This window comes from Bubalus kerabau, chromosome X (assembly GCF_029407905.1).
Source record: "Bubalus kerabau isolate K-KA32 ecotype Philippines breed swamp buffalo chromosome X, PCC_UOA_SB_1v2, whole genome shotgun sequence".
NCBI classification, from domain to species: domain Eukaryota; kingdom Metazoa; phylum Chordata; class Mammalia; order Artiodactyla; family Bovidae; genus Bubalus; species Bubalus kerabau.
Window position 1 is genome coordinate 87500961 of NC_073647.1, and position 22691 is coordinate 87523651.

Below are 22691 nucleotides of genomic sequence, written 5' to 3' on the forward strand. Positions count from 1 at the left end.
ATTTTAATTAGGATTACTTTGAAAGTCATAAACATTGCATTCAAAATTAAAATTATATTATTTTCTTCTTTCCGGGCATTTCAGGGTGAACCACCTTCTCTTCAGTTTCAAGGGGCTATTTCTACAGGGCTCTTCACTGAGTTTGGAAGTTTCGAAATTTGTAATGCTTTTCTTCCAAACTCTGATATGTGGATTTCACAATAGTAGATGGATAGAATAGCCCATTCTGTGGAAGTTTGCCAATTTTCACCCAAGTCATCTTAATGCTTGCTTTAGTACAAAGGGTGGATATGTAAGCAGTGATGAGGGATTTTGTATAAGCTCACTCAACAGCTTATACCTTCTTGTATCTCTTGAAGAGACTTAGTCACTAATATCAAATATACTGGCCTTTACTTGAATATGCCAAAATTGCTTCCACCTCTAGGTCTTTGCACTAGTACTCCCTTTGCCTGAAATGTTATTTTCTGCTATCATTATGGTTAGGTTTTTTTTGTTTGTTTGTTTGTTTGTTTTGTCATGAAGACCTTAGTACTTCTTCAGATAATATTTCCCTGAGTACTCCATTTAAAATAGCCACCCAGTTATTCCCTATGACCTCATCTAATTTAATTATATGCTTAGAACTATTCATTTAATTGCTTATCTTTTCTCAACTGCAGTGTGAGATCCATGAGATCAGTCTATTATATTATTTATTTATTGCTCAGCACTGAAAAGGAAAAAGCACATGGTAGACATTGAACTATTATTTTTGACATAAATAGAGGCAGTTATACCTATATCATCTCTCTAGAGAAAGGAAAAGGTGAGGGGTGTGCCTATACTTGCAATGACTAATAAAGTTTATCTATTGCCCATGATCCTTTTCTTGATCTGAAATCTTTTCTTGATTTATTTTTTTGTCTTAAAATCAAAGATAAATGTCCTGCATAAGGACCTAAAAGGAAAATGAGAAATTTCAGCACCACTCTGTTTTCACCTAGTCTCCACAGTGGCTCAGGTGCTGTTCTTACCTTCCATAGATACTGACTTTGATCTCAACTATTGTATTAGAAAAATAATATGATAATATAATTTCAATTAAAATGTTAATAGTTGTTAGTGACTTTGAGTATTAACTCTATCAGGGGTACTTAAATTTTAATGAGGGCATCTTTTTTTTTTTATTTTATTTTATTTTTAAACTTTACATAATTGTATTAGTTTTGCCAAATATCAAAATGAATCTGCCACAGGTATACATGTGTTCCCCATCCCGAACCCTCCTCCCTCCTCCCTCCCCATTCCATCCCTAATGAGGGCATCTTAATGACCAAATACACATAAAGATTTTTTTTTGTAACGGATTAAAACCCACTTATTATTTTTGTTGGGAATGTGTTACCAATTTCTATTTTCAATCAAATTCTAGTAAAGGCCTTATGAATATCTAAATTTTTTGAAAATAATTTTTCAAGGAAAAAAAAACTACTTAGAGGCTAATATATATTGAATAACCCACATTGAATTGTTATCATGTTTGTTCCAAAAACTTTTATAATCAATTAACATAAACAGCCCTGTTAATTGGCAGCCCTGATGATCTCTGAACCAACTTCAGGGTGATTCTTACATTGTCTTATACAATGAGAAAATTGACCCATACTAATCTCCTTATCAAACAGTTGCTTGGCTGCACACTTTGTGTTGTGAACTGAACAGGCTTTCTCATTTTTTGTAATAGGGATAGCCTTAGAAATTTCCATATCTTTGGATTTTGCTTCCTTTTTGTTTAGCAATTCCATCTTGAATTCATTTCTCTCTCCTTGATTTCAAACAGTCTGGTAGAGCCAAGCTATATCTTCAGCACTTTACGTAGAAATAGATTCAGCTAAATATCTGATTTCATCACTCAAAAGTTCTACTTTCCACAAAACACTAAAACATGAACACAATTCAACCAAGTTCTTTGCCACTTTATGACAGGATTTCCATTCCTTCAGTGTCAAATAACATTTTATTCATTTCTGTCTGAGACTTCATTAGAATTGTCATTACCATCCATATTTCTGCCAACATTATATTCAGGACTATTTAGGTATTCTCTAAGAAGACTGAGCAGTTTTCTACAGTTCTTTCACCAGAATTGCCCAGTTGCAAAGTTACTTCCACATCTTAAAATATTTGTTATAGCAGCAGCCCCCTTCTCAGCATCAATTTTTGTCTTATCAGTTTGGGTTATTGTAGCAAAAATATCACAGACTGAGTGGTAATTAAAAAACAAACATTTATTTCTCACAATTATAGAGGCTGAGAAAGTCAAGATCAAGTTGCCAGCAGATCCTATGTCTGGTGATAGCCCACTTACTCATTCACAGACAGTTGTCTTTTCCCTGTGTCTTCTTCACATGGTGAAAGAGGCAAGGGAACTTAGTGCAGTTTCTTTTATAAAGTCACTTAGCTTATTCATGAGGACTCCACTCTCATTAACTCATTCCCTCTCAAAGGCTCCATATCCAAATATCATCACATTGGAGAAAAGGCTTAAACATATGAACTTTGAGAGAGACACAAATATTCAGACTATGGAAAATTCTGTATCTTCTCATGTAAAATAAGTTAGGTAAAACAATTTCCAACATTTTTTTCAGAAAGAAAATTTATATTTCTTTGACTCTGTACTCATTTCCTAGGTTTGGAAGAACATAGAACTTATTGGGAGAGACATACTTTTTATCTCAGCAAATGTGAAGAAGCTAATCACTTGGGTACTGATTTTAATCCAAATTTTCAACTTTATATTTGAAGTTTTGATACTTTCATTTAAAATCTCTTATTTGTATTACAGAGCTAGGAGTTGCATTCTGGGTAATTTGTTCTTTGACTTGTTTTCATCATCTTGATTCTAATCATCTTATTTGAATTTTCCCCATTTGTGGACTATAAAATGACAAATTCTATCTTGTGGGACCAGCAACTTAAGTACTTAAGGGACTTAATTGTACAGGGCAATTATTTTCATTACTACTAATTAAATATCATAATCATAAAATTTAGACCATACCATGGTCATACAAGCCTCATTCTTTATTTTGACTTCCAAAATCACTGCAGATGGTGATTGCAGCCATGAAATTAAAAGACGCTTACTCCTTGGAAGGAAAGTTATGACCAACCTACATAGCATGTTCAAAAGCAGAGACATTACTTTGCCAACAAAGGTCCGTCTAGTCAAGGCTATGGTTTTTCCAGTGGTCATGTATGGATGTGAGAGTTGGACTGTGAAGAAAGCTGAGTGCCAAAGAATTGATGCTTTTGAACTATTGTTTTGGAGAAGACTCTTGAGAGTCCCTTGGACTGCAAGGAGATCCAACCAGTCCATTCTGAAGGAGCTCAGTCCTGGGATTTCTTTGGAAGGAATGATGTTAAAGCTGAAAGCCCAGTACTTTGGCCACCTCATGTGAAGAGTTGACTCATTGGAAAAGATTCTGATTCTGGGAGGGGTTGGGGGAAGGAGGAAAAGGGGATGACAGAGGATGAGATGGCTGGAGGTATCACCGACTCGATGGACGTGAGTTTGAATGAACTCTGGGAGTTGGTGATGGACAGGGAAGCCTGGCGTGCTGCGATTCATGGGGTTGCAAAGAGTCGGACATGACTGAGCGACTGAACTGAACTGAACTGAACTGAATCAAGGTTTGGTTATTCTATCCTGATGTAGTTACAGATAGAAAAAAAAATGTTAAATTTTAATATTTGGTGGAGATATCTGTTGCTAAAAGATAGTTGAGGCTGTTAAAGCCAAATGTCTTTACTTCTAATACTGCATTTACAGTAGAAAAAATAGTAACAATATAAATTCTGAATTAGGAAAATATCAGAACACCTCTTTCTATATCCACAAATGGAAAATTTCAGAATTAATTGTTTTCTTCAAATGAATTTCACAAGATATTATTTTGTTCTTGTTTGATGAAGAAAAATTGATATTATAGAAACTCACTGCTATTTCTTTCTTCATCATCATTGGTAAACTTAATTTTTATCACTATTATGTAGCTGTTCTCCAGGCAGTTTTGATTATGTTCATGACCGTGTCACCACTAAATCCTTGGATGAATGAATATGTTAATACTGTTGTTTGACCTAATATTGAAGAAAGCAATAAAAATTTGAAAGCATTAAAAATTCTATCACCTTAAAAAAAAAGTGGTCTAAATATAGTACAGGCATAGAATAAAAAAAAAAATAAGATATTAAACTTCAGCTTGACAATTTTAAGTCTAAATCACATCCATTAAACTTGTCGTATGAGGTTCAAGACTGCTCAAATTGTCATGGTAGTATGTTTTGGAGGCACACTGAATTAGGATTCCACAAACTTAGGTTCTATTCCTAGTTCCTTCACTAGGTTGAATTTAGTAATACTCATAAGTCAAACCTTATTTTCTTCTGTCTAATGGGTATATTAATGCCTTTCCTTCATAACCCATAGGTTTAGGAAGACTCAGTTCAGTTCACTTGCTCATTTGTGTTCAACTCTTTGTGACCCCATGGACTGCAGCACGCCAGGCTTCCCTTTCCATCAACAACTCCCAGAACTTACTCAATTTCATGTCCATTGAATTGGTGGTGCCATCCAACCATCTTATCCTCTGCCATTCCTCTCTCTTCATGCCTTCAATCTTTCCCACCATCAAAGTATTTTCCAATGAGTCAGTTTTTTTTTGCATCAGGTGGACAAAGTATTGGAGTTTCAGATTCAACATCAGTCCTTCCAATGAATATTCAGGACTGATGTCCTCTAGGATGGACTGGTTGGATCTCCTTGCAGTCCAAGGGACTCTCAAGAGTCTTCTCCCACACTGCAGTTCAAAAGTATCAATTCTTTGGCACTCAGATTTCTTTAGAGTGACATCTGACATCTATACATGACCACTGGAAAAACCATAGCCTTGACTAGATGGACCTTTGTTGACAAAGTAATGTCTCTGCTTTTTAATATGTTGTCTAGGTTGGTCATGTCTTTCCTTCCAAGGAGTAAGCATCTTTTTAATTTCATGGCTGTAATCACCATCTGCAGTGATTTTGGAGCCCAAGAAAATAAAGTCTGTCACTGTTTCCCCATCTATTTTCCATGAAGTGATGGGACCAGATGCCATAATTTTCGTTTTCTGAATGTTGAGCTTTAAGCCAACTTTTTCACTTTCCTCTTTCACTTTCATCAAGAGGCTTTTTAGTTCCTCTTCCCTTTCTGCCACAAGGGTGGTGTCACCTGCATATCTAGCATTATTGATATTTCTCAACATTTAGAAAACTAAGATCATAGCTTCTGATCCTATCACTTTATGGAACATAGATGGGGAAACAGTGGAAACAGTGTCAGACTTTATTTTGGGGGCCTCCAAAATCACTGCAGATGGTGACTGCAGCCATGAAATTAAAGAACGCTTACTCCTTGGAAGGAAAGTTATGACCAATCTAGAGAGCATATTAAAAAGCAGAGACTTACTTTGCCAACAAAGGTCCATCTAGTCAAGGCTATGGTTTTTCCAGTGGTCATGTATGGATGTGAGAGTTGGACTGTGAATAAAGCTGAGCACTGAAGTATTGATGCTTTTGAACTGTGGTGTTGGATAAGACTCTTGAGAGGCCCTTGGACTGCAAGGAGATCCAGCCAGTCCATTCTAAAGGAGATCAGTCCTGGGTGTTCATTGGAAGTACTGATGCTAAAGCTAAAACTCCAATACTTTGGCCACCTCATGTGAAGAATTCACTCATTGGAAAAGACTTTAATGCTGAGAGGGATTGGGGGCAGGAGCAGAAAGGGATGACAGAGTATGAGATGGCTGGATGGCATCACCAACTAGATGGACATGAGTTTGGGCAAACTCCAAGTGTTGGTGATGGACTGGGAGGCCTGGAGTGCTGCGATTCATGGGGTTGCAAAGAGTTGGACATGAATGAGCTACTGAACTGAATTGAAGAGGTAGGTCATAGAGTATCTTGCTTTGATTTATGTCATTGAGTATTCTGCCTAGGTTTTCCTCTAAGAGTTTTATAGTTTCTGGTCTTGCATTTAGGTCTTTAATCAATTTTAAGCTTATCTTTGTGCATGGTGTTAGGAAGAGTTCTAATTTTATTATTTTACATATAGCTGTCCAATTTTCCCAGCACCTTTTATTGAAGATGTTGTCCTTGTCCCGTTGCATATTCTTCCCTCCTTTGTTGAATATTAGGTACCCATAGGCACACGGATTTATTTCTGGTCTCTCTGTCTTATTCCATTGGTCTATATTTCTGTTTTTCTGCCAGTACCATACTGTCTTGATGACTGTAGCTTTGTAGTATAATCTGAAGTCAGGAAGGTTGATTCCTCCACCTCCATTCTTCTTTCTCAAGAATCTTTTGGCTATTCGGTGTCTTTTGTGTTTCCATATGAATTGTGGGGTTTTGTTGTTGTTGTTGTTGTTCTAGTTCTGTGACAAATGCCATTTGTAATTTGATAGGGATTGCATTAAATCAGTAGATTGCATTTGGTAGTATAATCCTTTGGACAGTATTGATTCTTGCTAACCAGGAACATGTTATACCTCTCCATCTGTTTATATTGTCTTTGATTTCTCTCATTAGTGTCTTATAATTTTCTGTGTACAGTTCTTTTGCCTCCTTAGGTAAGTTTATTCCTAGATATTTAATTTTTTGTTGCAGTGGTGAATGGGATTGATTCCTTAATTGTTCGTTCTGATTTTTCATTGTTAGTATATAGAAATGCAAGTGATTTCTGTGTATTGATTTTGTATCCTGCAACTTTGCTAAATTCACTGATTAGCTCTAGTAATTTTCTGATACTATCTTTCGGTTTTTCTATGTACAGTATCATATCATATGCAAACAGTAAGAACTTTACTTCTTTTATGATCTGGATTCCTTTTCTTTTTCTTCTCTGATTGCTGTAGCTAGGACATCCAGAACTATGTTAAATAATAGTGGTGAAAGTGGAAATTCTTGTCTTGTTGCTGATCATAGCGGGAATGCTTTCAGTTTTTCACCATTGAGAATAATGTGTCCTGTAGGCTTATCATATATGGCCTTTACTATATTGAGGTAGGTTCCTTCTATTCTCATTTTTTAAAGAGTTTTTATCATAAATGGGTGCTGAATTTTTTTCAAAGTTTTTTTTTTTTAATCTATTGAGATCATCATATGGCTTTTATCTTTCAAATAGTTAATATTGCATTAATTGATTTGTGTATACTGAAGAATCCTTGCATCCCTGGAATAAACCCAACATGATCATAGTATATGAGCTTTTTGATGTGCTTCTGAATTCTGTTTGCTAAAATTTTGTTGAGGATTTCTGCCTCTATGTTCATCAGTAATATTGGCCTGTAGTTTTCTTTTTTTGTGTGTTGTCTTTGTCTGATTTTGGTATCAGGGTGATGGTGGCCTCATAGAATGAGTTTTGGAGTGTTCCTTCCTCTGCACTTTTATGAAAGAGTTTTACAATGATAGGCATTAATTTTGTTGTTGTTGTTTTTGGGGATGGGAAGTATGGATCTTACTTCCCAGAGCAGGTATAAAGTTCTGACCCTGTGCAGTGACAGCACAGAACCCTAACCACTGGGTTACCATGGAGTTTTCCACTTTTAAAAATAGATAAATATTGCTTTGAGTAGTATACTCATTTTCACTATATTGATTCTTCCAATCCATGAACACGGTATATTTCTCCATCTATTTGTGTCCTCTTTGATTTATTTCACCAGTGTTTTATAGTTTTCTATATATAGGTCTTTTGTTTCTTTAGGTAGATATATTCCTAAGTATTTTATTCTTTACATTGCAATGGTGAATGGAATTTTTTCCTTAATTTCTCTTTCTCTTTTCTCATTATTAGTGTTTACGAATGCAAGGGATTTCTGTGTGTTGATTTTATATCCTGCAACTTTACTGTATTATTTGATTAGCTCTAGTAATTTTCTGGTAGAGTCTTTAGGGTTTTCTATGTACAGGATCATGTCATCTGCAAACAGTGAGAGTTTTACTTATTCTTTTCCAATCTGGATTCCTTTTATTTCTTTTTCTGCTCTGATTGCTATGGCCAAAACTTCCAAAACTATGTTGAATAGTCGTGGTGAAAGTGGGCACCCTTGTCTTGTTCCTGACATTAGGGGAAATGCTTTCAATTTTTCAGCATTGAAGTTAATGTTTGCTGTGGGTTTCTCATATATAGCTTTTATTATGTTGAGGTATGCTCCTTCTATTCCTGCTTTCTGGAGGTGTTGTTTTTTTTTTTTAAATCATAAATGGATGTTGAATTTTGTCAAAGGCTTTCTCTGCATCTATTGAGATAATCATGTGGTTTTTATTTTTCAATTTGTTAATGTGGTGTATTACATGATTGATTTGCAGATATTGAAGAATCCTTGCATCCCTGGGATAAAGCCCACTTGGTCATGTTGTATGATCTTTTTAATGTGTTGTTGGATTCTGATTGCTAGAATTTTGTAAAGGATTTTTGCATCTATGCTCATCAGTGATATTGGCCTGTAGTTTTCTTTTCTTTTTTTTTTTTTTTTTGTGCTATCTTTGTCAGGTTTTGGTATTAGGGTGATGGGGGCCTCATACAATGAGCTTGGAAGTTTACCTTCCTTTGGAAATTTCTTGAAGAGTTTGAGTAAGATAGGTGTCAGCTCTTGTCTCTACTACAAAACCACAGTCATCAAGACAGTATGGTACTGACACAAAGACAGAAAGATAGATCAATGAAACAAAATAGAAAGCCCAGAGATAAATCCATGCACCTATGGACACCTTATCTTTGACAAAAGAGGCAAGAATATACAATGGAGAAAAGACAATCTCTTTAACAAGTGGTGCTGGGAAAACTGATCAACCACTTGTAAAAGTATGAAACTAGATCACTTTATAACAACATAAATAAAAATAAACTCAAAATGGATTAAAGATCTAAACATAAGACCAGAAACTATAAAACTCCTAGGGGAAAACATAGGCAAAACACTCTCTGACATAAACCACAGCAGGATCCTCTATGACCCACCTCCCAGAATATTGGAAATAAAGGCAAAAATAAACAAATGGGACCTAATTAAAATTCAAAGCTTTTGCACAGCAAAAGAAACTACAAGCAAGGTGAAAAGACAGCCTTTAGAATGGGAGAAAATAAGAGCAAATGAAGCAACTGAAAAAGAATAAGTCTCAAAAATATACAAGCAACTCCTGCAGCTCAATTCCAGAAAAATAAATGACCCAATCAAAAAATGGGCCAAAGAACTAAACAGACATTTCTCCAAAGAAGACATACAGATGGCTAACAAACACATGAAAAGATGCTCAACATCACTCATTATGAGAGAAATGCAAATCAAAACCACAATGAGGTACCATTTCACGCCAGTCAGAATGGCTGTGATCCAAAAGTCTACAAGCAATAAATGCTGGAGAGGGTGTGGAGAAAAGGGAACCCTCTTACACTGTTGGTGGGAATGCAAACTAGTACAGCCACTATGGAGAACAGTGTGGAGATTCCTTCAAAAACTGGAAATATGACCCAGCAATCCCACTGCTGGGCATACACACCAAGGAAACCAAAATTGAAAGAGACATGTGTACCCCGATGTTCATTGCAGCACTGTTTATAATAGCCAGAACATGAAAGCAACCTAAATGTCCATCAGCAGACGAATGGATAAGAAAGCTGTGGTACATATACACAATGGAATATTACTCAGCCATTAAAATGAATACATTTGAATCAGTTCTAATGAGGTGGATGAAACTGGAGCCTATTATACAAAGTGAAATAAACCAGAAAGAAAAACACCAACACAGTATACTAACGCATATATATGGAATTTAAAAAGATGTTAATGACAACCCTGTATGTGAGACAGCAAAAGAGACACAGATATTTAGTACAGTCTTTTGGACTCTGTGGGAGAGGACGAGGGCAGAATGATATGGGAGAATGGCATTGAAACACGTAAATTATCACATGTGAAATGAATCGCCAGTCCAGGTTCGATGCATGATACAAGATGCTCGGGGCTGGTATACTGAGATTACCCAGAGGGATGGGATGGGAAGGGATGGGGGAGTGGGGTTCAGCATTTGGAACACATGTACACCCATGGCGGATTCATGTTAATGTATGGCAAAACCAATACAATATTTTAAAGTAAATACATAAATAAAACAGAAAAAAATAGATAAAGATATCTTTCTGGCTAGAACAAGTATTTTTGAAGTGGTAAAGATAAACTACTTAGTAAATATTTATTTATAAAATTCCCAATAACCCCTTTGGAGAAACTGTAGGAAACACAAAAGGAGGAGTGGAGTGGTCCTTGTTTTCAAAAGGTCTATGATTTTTATTAGAGGACAATACAAGACAAATATTCAAATGCAAGATTTTTTGGTTAAAAATATATGTTATAAGAATTGAAGGACTGAATTACCAAAACAAAAATGATGCAAAAAAATGAGACTATGCTGAACTTTGAAGAATAATTCCGATCATGGTAATTAAAGGAAGATCATAATGAGTACACAAAAAAGGATGAAGATCAAGAACAAAAGCAGAGAATTAGCAATGAACACACTTTGCACAAGAAAACCTGCAAAGGACTTGTTTTGTTGTTTTTTACCTTGTTAAAGTTTACTGTTAGTTCTTGGGAGGTGGCTGGAAGGAAGGAATATCAGTAATCCTGTCTCCAAGACTAACTGTTTACATTCATCTAATCAGAAAGAGACTCACCTCTAGAGACTATAATTTGTTTAGGAAGCTTCAGGAAACAGTCTTTGAAATGGAATTTCCATCACTTTGTCTTTACAATCATATTGGGAAATTCTCAAAAACTTCCTTTCTTTTGGGTCCTGTCAAAATACTCATTAAAAAAAATAAACAGTACTATAAAGTCATTCATCAGAACATTTAAAAGCTCTGAGATATCGGAGAACTTTGATCATTAAAACAGCTTCTAAAGAAAATGTACTATACAACATGGTATACAACTGCTAATAACTTTTCATATGTCTTACTTTAATTATTTTATAGTTACAGAGTAAAAGCATACAATCATAAAACTAAAGAAATAATTTTTAAAATTTTATTAATTTTTAGCTGGAAAAATTGCTTTATAATTTTTTGTTGTTTTTCCTCCATGCAACAATGTGAATCAATCATAATTATATGTGTAGTTTATATATATATATCTATATATATATATCTTTCCCTGAGAAAAAATTTTAACTGTCCAAATATCTGTACGAAATTGTTAATGTCACTGTAATTATGTTTTTAGAATCACACATGTTATTACTAACATTAACAACCTAATGCAATATGAAGTTCTAAATAATGAATTTGGAAAAAAGTTTGGCAGCTCTTCAAAATGTTCAGTATAGAGTTATCATATGACTTCCCTGGTGGCTCAGATGGTAAAGCGTCTGTCTACCATGCAAGAGACCCGGGTTCGATCCCTGGCTTGGGAAGATCCCTTGGAGAAGGAAATGGCAATCCACTCCAGTACTATTGCCTGGAAAATCCCATGGACAGAGGAGCCTGGTAGGCTACAGTCCATGGAGTCACAAAGAGTTGGACATGACTGAGCGACTTCATGGTCATGTTATCATGTGGCCTAGTAATTCAACTCCTAAATACATATTCAAAAGAACTGAAAGTATGTTTTTACATGATTGCACAAGCAACATTGTTTTTAATAACTAAAAAGTGGGAACAATCTAAATGTCCATTAACTTTATGAATAAATAAAATGTGGTATATTCCTGCAATGTAATATTGTTTGGCAATAAAAAGAAATGAATTATTGATACATGCAAGAACATGGATGAAACGAGAAAACATTATGCTAAGTAAAAGGAGCCAATTTTGAAAGACTATAGAGTATATTAAACTATTCACATAAAATGACCAGAATAAGAAAATTCATAGGAAAAGAAAGCAGATTAGTGAATGCTTAGAGCTGACTTCTTGTAAGGGAGGGGAGTAACACTAATGGGTATTGGATTTCTTTTCAGGATGATGAAATGTTTAAAACTAGATAGTGGTGGTAGTTTTATAACACTGTAAACATACCAAAACTTTAAATAGTATGTTTTGGTGAAATTTATAGTTTAAAGTCATACATTGATTGAGCTGCTTTTTAAAAGATATGTAGAATATAAGATAATGAAGGTAAAAGGACCCCTATCTTTTGTACTGATCAGACCACCCTTGGAAAAATGTATTTCTATCTGTATGAACAGGATGCTTTGAAATTGATTTCAAAAAAAGAAAAAGACATTCTGAGGAGAGTGGAAAACAAGATGAAGGCACCCAAAAATACAGTACTTACTAACATATTATCCTAGATTTGAGGGGGGAAAACCCTATAAAGAAAGTTATTGGGTTAAGACAAATTTGCAGGAACAGTGACAAATTAAATAAAGGTGTGGAATCAATGTTAAATTTCTTGAAATTAATAAACTGTTGTTGTTCTTCAGTCAGTCAGTCATGTCCAACTCTTTGCAACCCCATGGACTGCAGCACGCCAGGCTTCCCTGTCCTTCACCACCTCCCAGAACTTGCTCAAACTCACATCCATTGAGTCAGTGATGCCATCTAACCATCTCATCGTCTGGTGTCCCCTTCTCTTCCTGTCTTCAATCTTTCCCAGCATCAGGGTCTTTTCCAATGAGTTGGACCTTTGCCTCAGGTGGCCAAAGTATTGGAGTTTCAGCTTCAGCATCAGTACTTCCAATCAATATTCAGGACTGATTTCCTTTAGGATGGACTGGTTGGATCTCCTTGCTGTCCAAGGGACGCACAAGAGTCTTCTCCAACACCAACGTCCAAAGCATCAATTCTTTGGTGCTCACCCTTCTTTATGATCCAAATCTCATATATGTACATGGCTACTGGAAAAACCATAGCCTTACTATACGGACCTTTGTCGGCAATGTGATGTCTCTGTTGTTTAATATGCTAAGTTTTTCATAGCTTTTCTTGCAAGAAACAAACACCTTTTGATTATATGGCTGCAGTCACTGTCTGCAGTGATTTTGGAGCCCAAGACAATAAAGTTTGTCACTGTTTCCTTTGTTTTCCAATCTATTTGTCATGAAGTGTTGGGACAGGGTGCCATGATCTTAATTTTTTGAATGCTGAGCTTTAAGCCAGCTTTTTCACTCTCCTCTTTCACCTTCATCAAGAGGCTTTTTAGCTACTCTTCACTTTCTGCCTTTAAGGTGGTGTCATCTGCGTATCTGAGGTTGCTGGTATTTCTCCTGGTGACCTTGATTCCAGCTTGTGCTTCAACCAGCCCAGCATCTTGCATGATATACTCTGCATATAATTAAATAAGCAGGGTGACAATATACAGCCTTGACACACTCCTTTACCAATTTGGAACCAATCTGTTTTTCCATGTCCAATTCTAACTGCTGCTTCTTGACCTGGATACAGGTTTCTCAGGAGACAGGCAAGGTGGTCTGGTATTCCCATCTCTTGAAGAATTTTAACAGTTTATTGTGATTTACACAGTCAAAGGTTTTAGAGTAATCAATGAAGCAGAACAGAAGTAGATGTTTTTCTGGAACTCTCTTGCTTTTTCAATGATCCAATGGATGTTGGCAATTTGATCTCTCGTTCCTCTGCCTTTCCTAAATCCAGCTTGTATACCTGGATGTTCTCAGTTCATGTGTTGTTGAAGCATAGCTTGGAGGATTTTGAGCATTGCTTTTCTAGCTTGTGAGATGAGCACAATTGTGTGGTAGTTTGAACATTCTTCAGCTTTGCCCTTCTTTGGGATTGGAATGAAAACTGATTTTTTCCAGTCCTGTGGCCACTGCTGAGTTTACCAAATTTACTGGTATATTAAGTTTAGCACTTTATCAGCATCATCTTTTAGGATTAGTAATAGCTCAGCTGGATTTTCATCACCTCTACTACCTTTGTTCTTTATGAAATCAATTTCAATATAGTTCATCCATGTTTATTTATGCAGAATAATGGTTATCTGGGAAACTGATTAGGAAAAGACACAAGGGAGACTTTAGGAGCTAGAAATATTTTCTGTCCTTATCTAAGTGGTTACACAGTGGCACACATATGTAAATTTTCATTGAGCTCTAAACTTAAGATCAATCCTTTTGTGTGTGTGTGTGTGCCAATAAACTATAGCTCAAAAAAAAAAAAACATTTTTAAGTGGAAGAAAACTATTATGCAGAAGTAAAGTAATAAAGGAGGTGGTATGTGTGCCAAAAAGTTGTATTATACAGTGAAAAAGTGTATTTATTCTTTTGGGGTTCATCTTTGTGATATACCACAATAGTTTGTTTTAGATTTAGCTTGATGTTGTTGTTGTTCAGTTGCTCAGTCATGTCCAACTCTTTGTGACCCCATGTACTACAGCACTTCAGACCTCCTTGTCCCTTACCATCTCCCAAAGTTTGCCCAAGTTCATGTGCATTGCATTGGTGATGACATCCAGTCATCTCTTTCACTGATGCCTTCTGCTCCTTCAGCCCTCAGTCTTTCCCAGCATCAGGGCCTTTTCCAATGAGTCAGCTGTTCACATCAGATGACCAAAATACTGGAGCTTCAGCATCAGCATTAGCCCTCCCAATAAGTATTCAAGGTTAATTTCTCCTAAGATTGACTGGTTTGACCTCCTTGCTGTTCAAGGAACTTTCATGAGCCTTCCCCAGGACTTCAGTCCAAAGGCATCAATAGTTTGGAGTTCTGCCATCTTTATGATCCAGCTCTCACAACCATACATAGGATTAGCTTTACAGTTCCTATAAAGAGCTATTCATCCATATTATTTTACTGCTCTTCCAACAAAATAGTTCCAAATTATTTTTGTGAAAGCAAACAGTACCATCTGCATATTGCTGCAGTTTAACTCTGATAGAATTTTGGAGCACAGGGAAATATTTTGAGATACTGAATAGACCATTTAGGCAGCCATTATCTTTTACTTTCCAATTTTTTAAGATATTATTTTATAGCAATCTTTGTATAAGGCAATATATGCAATGGAGGGGGAAGGAGAGGTCAATTTATCTTGGAATTTCTTCTAGTCATGAGTTTCTTGATCGCATGCTATGTACTAAGATATTTGAAGTACAGAGGTCTGAGAGAAAGGCATCTTCATGTTCTTACATTTCTAAGAAAAAGAATTTGAGAAGGAACAGGAAAAAAAATAAAACTTTGGATGGATCGTACTAAGTCAGTTCAGTCACTCAGTCATGTCCAACACTTTGTGACCCCATGAACTACAGCACACAAGGCCTCCCTGTCCATTACATACTCCCAGAGTTTACCCAAACTCATGTCCACTGAGTTGGTGATTCCATCCAACCATTTCACCCTCTGTCATCCCCTTCGCCTCCTGCCCTCAATCTTTCCCAGCATCAGAGTCTTTTCCAATGAGTCAGCTCGTCGCATCAGGTGGCCAAAGTATTGGAGTTTCACTTCAACATCAGTCCTTCCAATGAACATCCAGGACTGATCTCTTTTAGGATGGACTGGTTGGATCTCCTTGAAGTCCAAGGGACTCTCAAGAATCTGCTCCAACACCACAGTTCAAAAGCATCAATTCTTCAGCGCTCAGCTTTCTTTATAGCCCAACTCTTATATCCATACATAACTACTGGAAAAACCATAGCCTTGACTAGATGGACCTTTGTCGGCAAAGTAATGTCTCTGCTTTTTAATATGCTGTATAAGTTGTTCATAACTTTCCTTCCGAGGAGTAGGCGTCTTTTAATGTCATGGCTGCAATCACCATCTGCAGTGATTTTGGAGCCCAGAAAAATAAAGTCTGACACTGTTTCCACTGTTTCCCCACCTATTTCCCATGAAGTGATGGGACCGGATGCCATGATCTTAGATTTCTGAATGTTGAGTTTTGAGCCAATTTTTTCACTCTCCTCTTTCACTTTTCTTAAAACACTCTAGTTCTTCTTCACTTTCTGCCATAAGGGTGGTGTCATCTGCATATCTGAGGTTATTGATATTTCTCCCAACAATCTTGATTCCATTTTGGGCTTCTTCCAGCCCAACATTTCTCATGATGTACTCTGCATATAAGTTAAATAAGGAGGGTGACAATATACAGCTTTGACATACTCCTTTTCCTATTTGGAACCAGTCTGTTGCTCCATGCACAGTTCTAACTGTTGCTTCCTGACCTGCATATAGGTTTCTCAAAAGGCAAGTCAGGTGGTCTGGTATTCCCATCTCTTTCAGAATTTTCCACAGTTTATTGTGATCCACACGGTCAAAGGCTTTGGCATATTCAATAAAGCAGAAGTAGATGTTTTCCTGGAAATCTCTTCCTTTATCCATGATCCAGTGGATGTTGGCAATTTGATCTCTGGTTCCTCTGCTTTTTCTAAAACCAGCTTGAACATCTGGAAGTTCATGGTTCATGTGCTTCTGAATCCCTCCTTGGAGAATTTTGAGCATTACTTTACTAGCATGTGAGATGAGTGCAATTGTTCAGTAGTTTGAGCATTATTTGGCATTGCCTTTCTTTGGGATTGGAATGAAAACTGGCCTTTTCCAGTCCCGAGGTCACTGCTGAGTTTTCTAAATTTGCTGACATATTGAGTGCAGCACTTTCAGAGCATGATCTCTTAGGATTTGAAATAGCTCAACTGGAATTCCATCACCTCCACTAGCTTGTTGATAGTGTTGCTTTCTAAGGCCCACTTAACTTCACATTTCAGGATGTCTGGCTCTAGGTGAGTGACCACATCATCATGATTATCTGGATGGTGAAGATCTTTTTTGTACAGTTCTCCTGTGTATTCTTGCCACCTCTTCTTAATATCTTCTGCTTCTGTTAAGTCCATATCATTTCTGTCCTTTATTGAGCCCATCTTTGCATGAAATATTCCCTTGGTACCTCTAATTTTCTCAAGAGTTCTCTAGTCTTTCCAATTGTATTGTTTACCTCTATTTCTTTGCATTGATCTCTGAGGAATGCTTTCTTGTCTCTCTTTGCTATTCATTGGAACTCTGCATTCAAATGGATATGTCTTTCCTTTTCTCCTTTGCTTTTCACCTCTATTCTTTTCACAGCTATTTGTAAAGCCTCCTCAGAATGTGGTCCACTGGAGAAGGGAATGGCAAGCCACTTCAGTGTTCTTGCATTGAGAACCCCATGAATAGTAGGAAAAAGCAAACATATAGGACACCAAACGATGAACTCCCCAGGTTGGTAGGTGCCCAATATGCTACTGGAGATCAGTGGAGAAACAACTCCAGAAAAAATGAAAGGATGGTGCCAAAGCAAAATCAACACGCAGTTTTTGATGTGACTGGTGATAGAAGCAAGTTCTGATGCTGTAAAGAGCAATATTGCATAGGAACCTGGAATGTTAGGTCCCGAATCAAGGCAAATTGGAAGTGGTCAAACAGGAGATGACAAGAGTGAACATCGACATTCTAAGAATCAGTGAACTAAGGTGGACTAGAATGGGTGAATTTAACTCAGATGACCATTATATCTACTACTGTGGGCAGGAATCCCTTAGAAGAAATGGAGTAGCCATCATATCATCAGAAGAGTCTTAAATGCAGTACTTGGATGCAATCTCAAAAATGATAGAATGATCTCTGTTAGTCTTCAATGCAAACCATTCAATATCACAGTAATCCAAGCCTATGCCCCCACCAGTATCATTGAAGAAGCTGAAGTTGAAGGGTTCTATGAAGACCTACAAGACATTTTAGAACTAACACTCAAAAACGATGTCCTTTTCATTATAGGGGACTGGAATGCAAATGTAGGAAGTCAAGAAACACCTGAAGTAACAGGCAAATTTGGCCTTGGAGTACAGAATGAAGTAGGGAAAAGGCTAATAGAGTTTTGCCAGGAGAATGCACTGGTTTTAGCAAACACCCTCTTCCAACAACCCAAGAGAAGACTGTATACATGGACATCACCAGATGGTCAACAGTGAAGTCAGATTGATTATATGCTTTGCAACCAAAGATGGAGAAGCTCTATGCAGTCAGAAAAATGAAGACTGGGAGCTGACTGTGTCTCAGATCATGAACTCCCTATTGCCAAATTCAGACTTAAATTGAAGAAAGTGGGGGAAACCACTATAATATTCAGGTATGACCTAAATCAAATCCCTTATGATTATACAGTGGAAGTGAGAAATAGGTTTAAAGGGTTAGATCTGATAGACAGTGTCTGATGAACTATGGATGGAGGCTCGTGACATTGTGCAGGAGACAGTGATCAAGACCATCCCCAAGAAAAAGAAATGCAGGGGAAAAAAAAGCAAAATGGATCATACTAGCTAAGACAAATGTTCAATAGTTGAATAAATAATAGCAAATGAAAATTACCCCCCTTTTCATTGTGGTTCATGAAAGAGTTGTTAAGCCTTGGCCACTGTGAATGGCTAGGCTGAGAGGGGCCAGAAAGAAAAGAATGATTGTGTATATGTGAATAAATTATAATTTGAAATAATTTTTTTTTACACTGTGCTAGTCAAACTTCAGTGTTTTGTTTTGTTTTGTTTTGTTTTAATTTGGTGTGATGTTGAGAGTTGACTTATTTTCTTGGAGTATATTACTCAGTCAAGTATCCTGTCTTTTTATACTCATTTCTTACTCAGCTTTACCCTCTTGCTTATTTCTATGTGTATCACCTTCTCTTTTAAGTCAAGAGAAAGCATTCAGGGAGCAAGATGAAAATCTGTTTGTTTGTTCACATATATAAACAACATCTTCTGTTTTATTGTGTCCCTGTGAACACTTGAAGAAGTTTAAAGATCCAGAGAAAAACAAATAAGCAGTTTAATTCTAATTTAACCTTGAATTGTAATATGTATCAACAACTCCAATGGTGAGATTAAGGAGTCTTTTGTGTTGTTGGGAAGAGAGTGTCTGAGTTCATTTACCCACTACATATTCTGAACAGAGATCCCTGAATTAATTTTTCCTATATATTTTCCTTTTTAAAAACTTTTTTTTTTTTGTATTGGAGGATAGTTAATTAACAATATTGCGATAGTCTTAGGTAGGGAGCAAAGGGACTCAGTCATATATATACATATATCCATTCTCCCCCAAACTGTCCTCCTATTCAGGCTGCCAGATAACATTGAGCAGTGTTCCCTGTGCTATAGAGTTGATCCCTGTTGGTTATTCATTTTAAATACAGCAGTATGTACCTCTCCATCCCAAACTCCCCAGCTATCTTTTTCCCCCATCCTTCTCCCAGGCAACCACAAGTTTGTTCTCTTTTTCTGTTTTGTAAATAAGTTAATTTGTGTCATGTCATTTTAGATTCTGTATATATTTTTCATAAAGAAAAGATTACTGGGATTTGGTGGCAAATTCAAAGAATTCATCATCATATTTAGTCTTGCAAAGAAGACCCATCTTGAAACAGGGGATGCTTAAAAGTTCATTTTACAGCAAACCCAATGGACACAATGAAATAAAATATGTAATAGCTTAGTTGTTTCTAGAAAACAATTTGTTCATTAGAAAACTGACTTTCTAAAAATGATTATAATATTCCATAAATTTCCGTACAGGATTGCTACTATATTGTTGTCAGTATTATTAAATATGCCATTATATTATTGCTGCCAGCCTTTTGCACAGGAGATAAACAGCAAAAACTCGTCAGTCTCAGCAGTAAAGTACAATGGCAGCAAACTTAATCTGGTGTTAATTATACTTGCTGAAAACTAAATCAAGCATCAAAAACCACAGATTAATCTAGGCTTCCTCTAGCATAAGCAGAAAGTCTTGAGGGCTCATAACATGTTATTTTTGTTGACAGTCTTCCATTTTGTGACCAATTGATTTCATGTTTCTGATATACTCTGTTCTGATTGCACTTAGCTCTTATCTTCTCTTGGGCTCCAAGCAGCAAATTTGTTAATCCTCCTATTTCTGTATATTTAAGCAGGATTACAAACTTCAAATACCTTGTAAAATGATCCTTTATACAATCGTTCAAAACCATTTAAGTGATCCAGTGATGGAAGTATCAGCCTTGTAAGTAAATACAGATCATTTTGGAAATCATGCCAAGTGTTTATTTTATGACCCATTTCTAATTACTAAGCAAGGATGAATGAAAACTCTGTAAAATGTAAAATGGCAGAGCATTTTGCATTAAATTACTATTTTCTCACAATGAGAAAAGGATAATACTGTTTTTTAAAGTATATTATTATTGAGGAATGTGATTATGTTCTATTAATGCAAGATCATTGACAAGCAAGTGAAGAGTTTTAAACTGCTGAATCTTTGATACACTTGCTAAAGAATGTTAGTAAAATGAACAAGCAAACAGATGTGAACAATGGACACATTTCACTACAAGAGTTTCTTAAAAGTTTAATATACCTATGTGATGATTGATCAAGAAAGAAAATTCTCCTCTGCTATTTTTCAAACAGGGTAGAAACCCTCTATGCTTCTATACTTTCTTGAGAGTTACTGACTTTCTCCTTCCTCCCTTCTTCCATTCCTTCATCTGTCTCTTCCTCCCTCCAGTCCTTCCTTGTTTTTTTCTTTCCTTTTGCCTGCTTTCCCATATACCTTCCTGCCTTCTTCATCTCTATTCTTCCTACCTTTCAGATCTCTTTTCCTCCCTCTCTCAAGTTTATTTCTGTCTCCATCTCCATCTCTTTGCATTCCCATAAACATTTCTTAAGCAACTACTCCATAAGAGGTCTTGAAGTCACAACACCAAATAAGATAAAAACCCTTGCCCTCAAGGAGTTAATAACTTAGAGAGAGAGAGATGGACGTGAACTAAGATCCCACATACTGCAGAGCAACAAAGATCACACCACAACTACTGAGCCTGAACACCACGAGAAAAGATCCCATATGACTCAATGAAGATCCCACATGCTGCAACTAAAACCAACTTAGCCAAATAAATAAATAAATATTTTTAATTATAAAAATACAATTCAAAGTTTATAGTTAAAAAACACAAAGTAAACTCTATAATAGAGATATTCACTGGTGCTATGAGAAAACAGAAAATGGGCATATACATCAGACTGACTGGAGGAAGTGATCAAGAGGGATTCTTGGAGATTTGATGCTTATGATGGAATTTAAAGGACAGATAAGAGTTCATTACAGCAATATTCACAATAGCCAAGATATATTTATACACACAAATAATGAAATATTATTTACCCTGAAAAGAATAAGGAAATTCTGCAATTTGTGACAACATAGATGGAGTTAGAAGACATTATGTTAAGCAGAATACAGAAAGGAAAATACTATGATACCATAGTATGTGAAGTCTAAAATATTCTGAGTAATATAAAATAGTCAAAATCAAAGAAGCTGAAAGTAAAGTTGTGTTTTCCAGGGGCTGAGGAGAAGGGGGAATTAGATGATTTTGGCCAAAAAGCACAAAGTTTCAGTTATGCAAGATGTATAAGTTTTGGAGTTCTAATGGACAGCATGGTGACATTTGCTAAGACGATAGATTTTAAATCAAATCCTCTCACCATTACCCTCCCCACACACATGCACACACAAATGTAACAATGTAGAGATGATAGTTATAATAGCTAACTGAATTGTAGTGATCATTTAAAATGCATATCAAAACATCATGTTGTACACTTTAAACATACAATTTTATACATTAATGTCTCGATAAAGAATTAGTAGGAATTACCTATAATGGATAAGTGAAGGGCATCATAAGCAGTACAATGAAGATATACAATAGCATAAAGGTATCAGTCATTCAAGATTCTTTCTAGAACTTATATACAGTATACTGAGAGGAGATTAGTCAGAATATGAAATCCTCTATGTGCTAAATTTAAGAAACTGACTTTTTTTCTGAAAGATCTGGGAAAACTTTGAAATATTTTAAGCATGAAAATGGCAGAATCATGTTATGGGTTTGTAAATGATCACTTCAGAATTATTGTGTAGAAAAGGATGATGAGATGACTTAAAGCAGGAGACCAGGCTAGGGACTGAGGTAACAAGTAGGCAAGCATGGATGAGACTTATATGAGGAAATGGCTTTGGAAGAACAAGGGAAGGAATAGATTTTGGAGTTATTGAGGATGTGTCCTCCCAGGACTCAATTATATCCTATAATTGTCCTAATTTGATTATGCTGCTACTAAGTCGCTTCAGTCGTGTCCGACTCTGTGCGACCCCATAGACTGCAGCTTACCAGGCTTCTCCGTCCATGGGATTCTCCAGGCAAGAACACTGGAGTGGGTTGCTATTTCCTTCTCCAATGCATGAAAGTGGAAAGTGAAAGTGAAGTCGATCAGTCGTGTCTGACTCTTAGTAACCCTATGGACTGCAGCTTACCAGGCTCCTCCATCCATGGGATTTTCCGGGCAACAGTACTGGAGTGGGGTGCCATTGCCTTCTCCCAATTTAATTATATCCTATGCTTATTTTAAAACATTTATGACATATGCCATTGGTGGTATGGTGGTAAGCATAGCTATCTTCCAAAGCATTTATGACAGTGGTAGCTATTGCTCAGTCACTCCACATCCAGTGACTTCTACAACACCTTTAACATAGAAAGTGCTCAATATTTTTTAATAAATTAAAATGATCTAGAATGTCAGGAAATCCTAGTTCAGGAAATGAGGTACTTACCCTTGCTTTACAAAAATGACA

General features: G+C 36.3%; 1 non-coding gene across 1 annotated transcript; it reads left to right on the forward strand.

The window, feature by feature from the left end:
* The first annotated feature begins 11430 nt into the window (after nt 1-11430).
* TRNAG-ACC (transfer RNA glycine (anticodon ACC)) lies at nt 11431-11502 on the forward strand. Its single transcript has one exon. It is a non-coding gene; the product is annotated as a tRNA-Gly (tRNA).
* The last annotated feature ends 11189 nt before the right edge of the window (nt 11503-22691 follow it).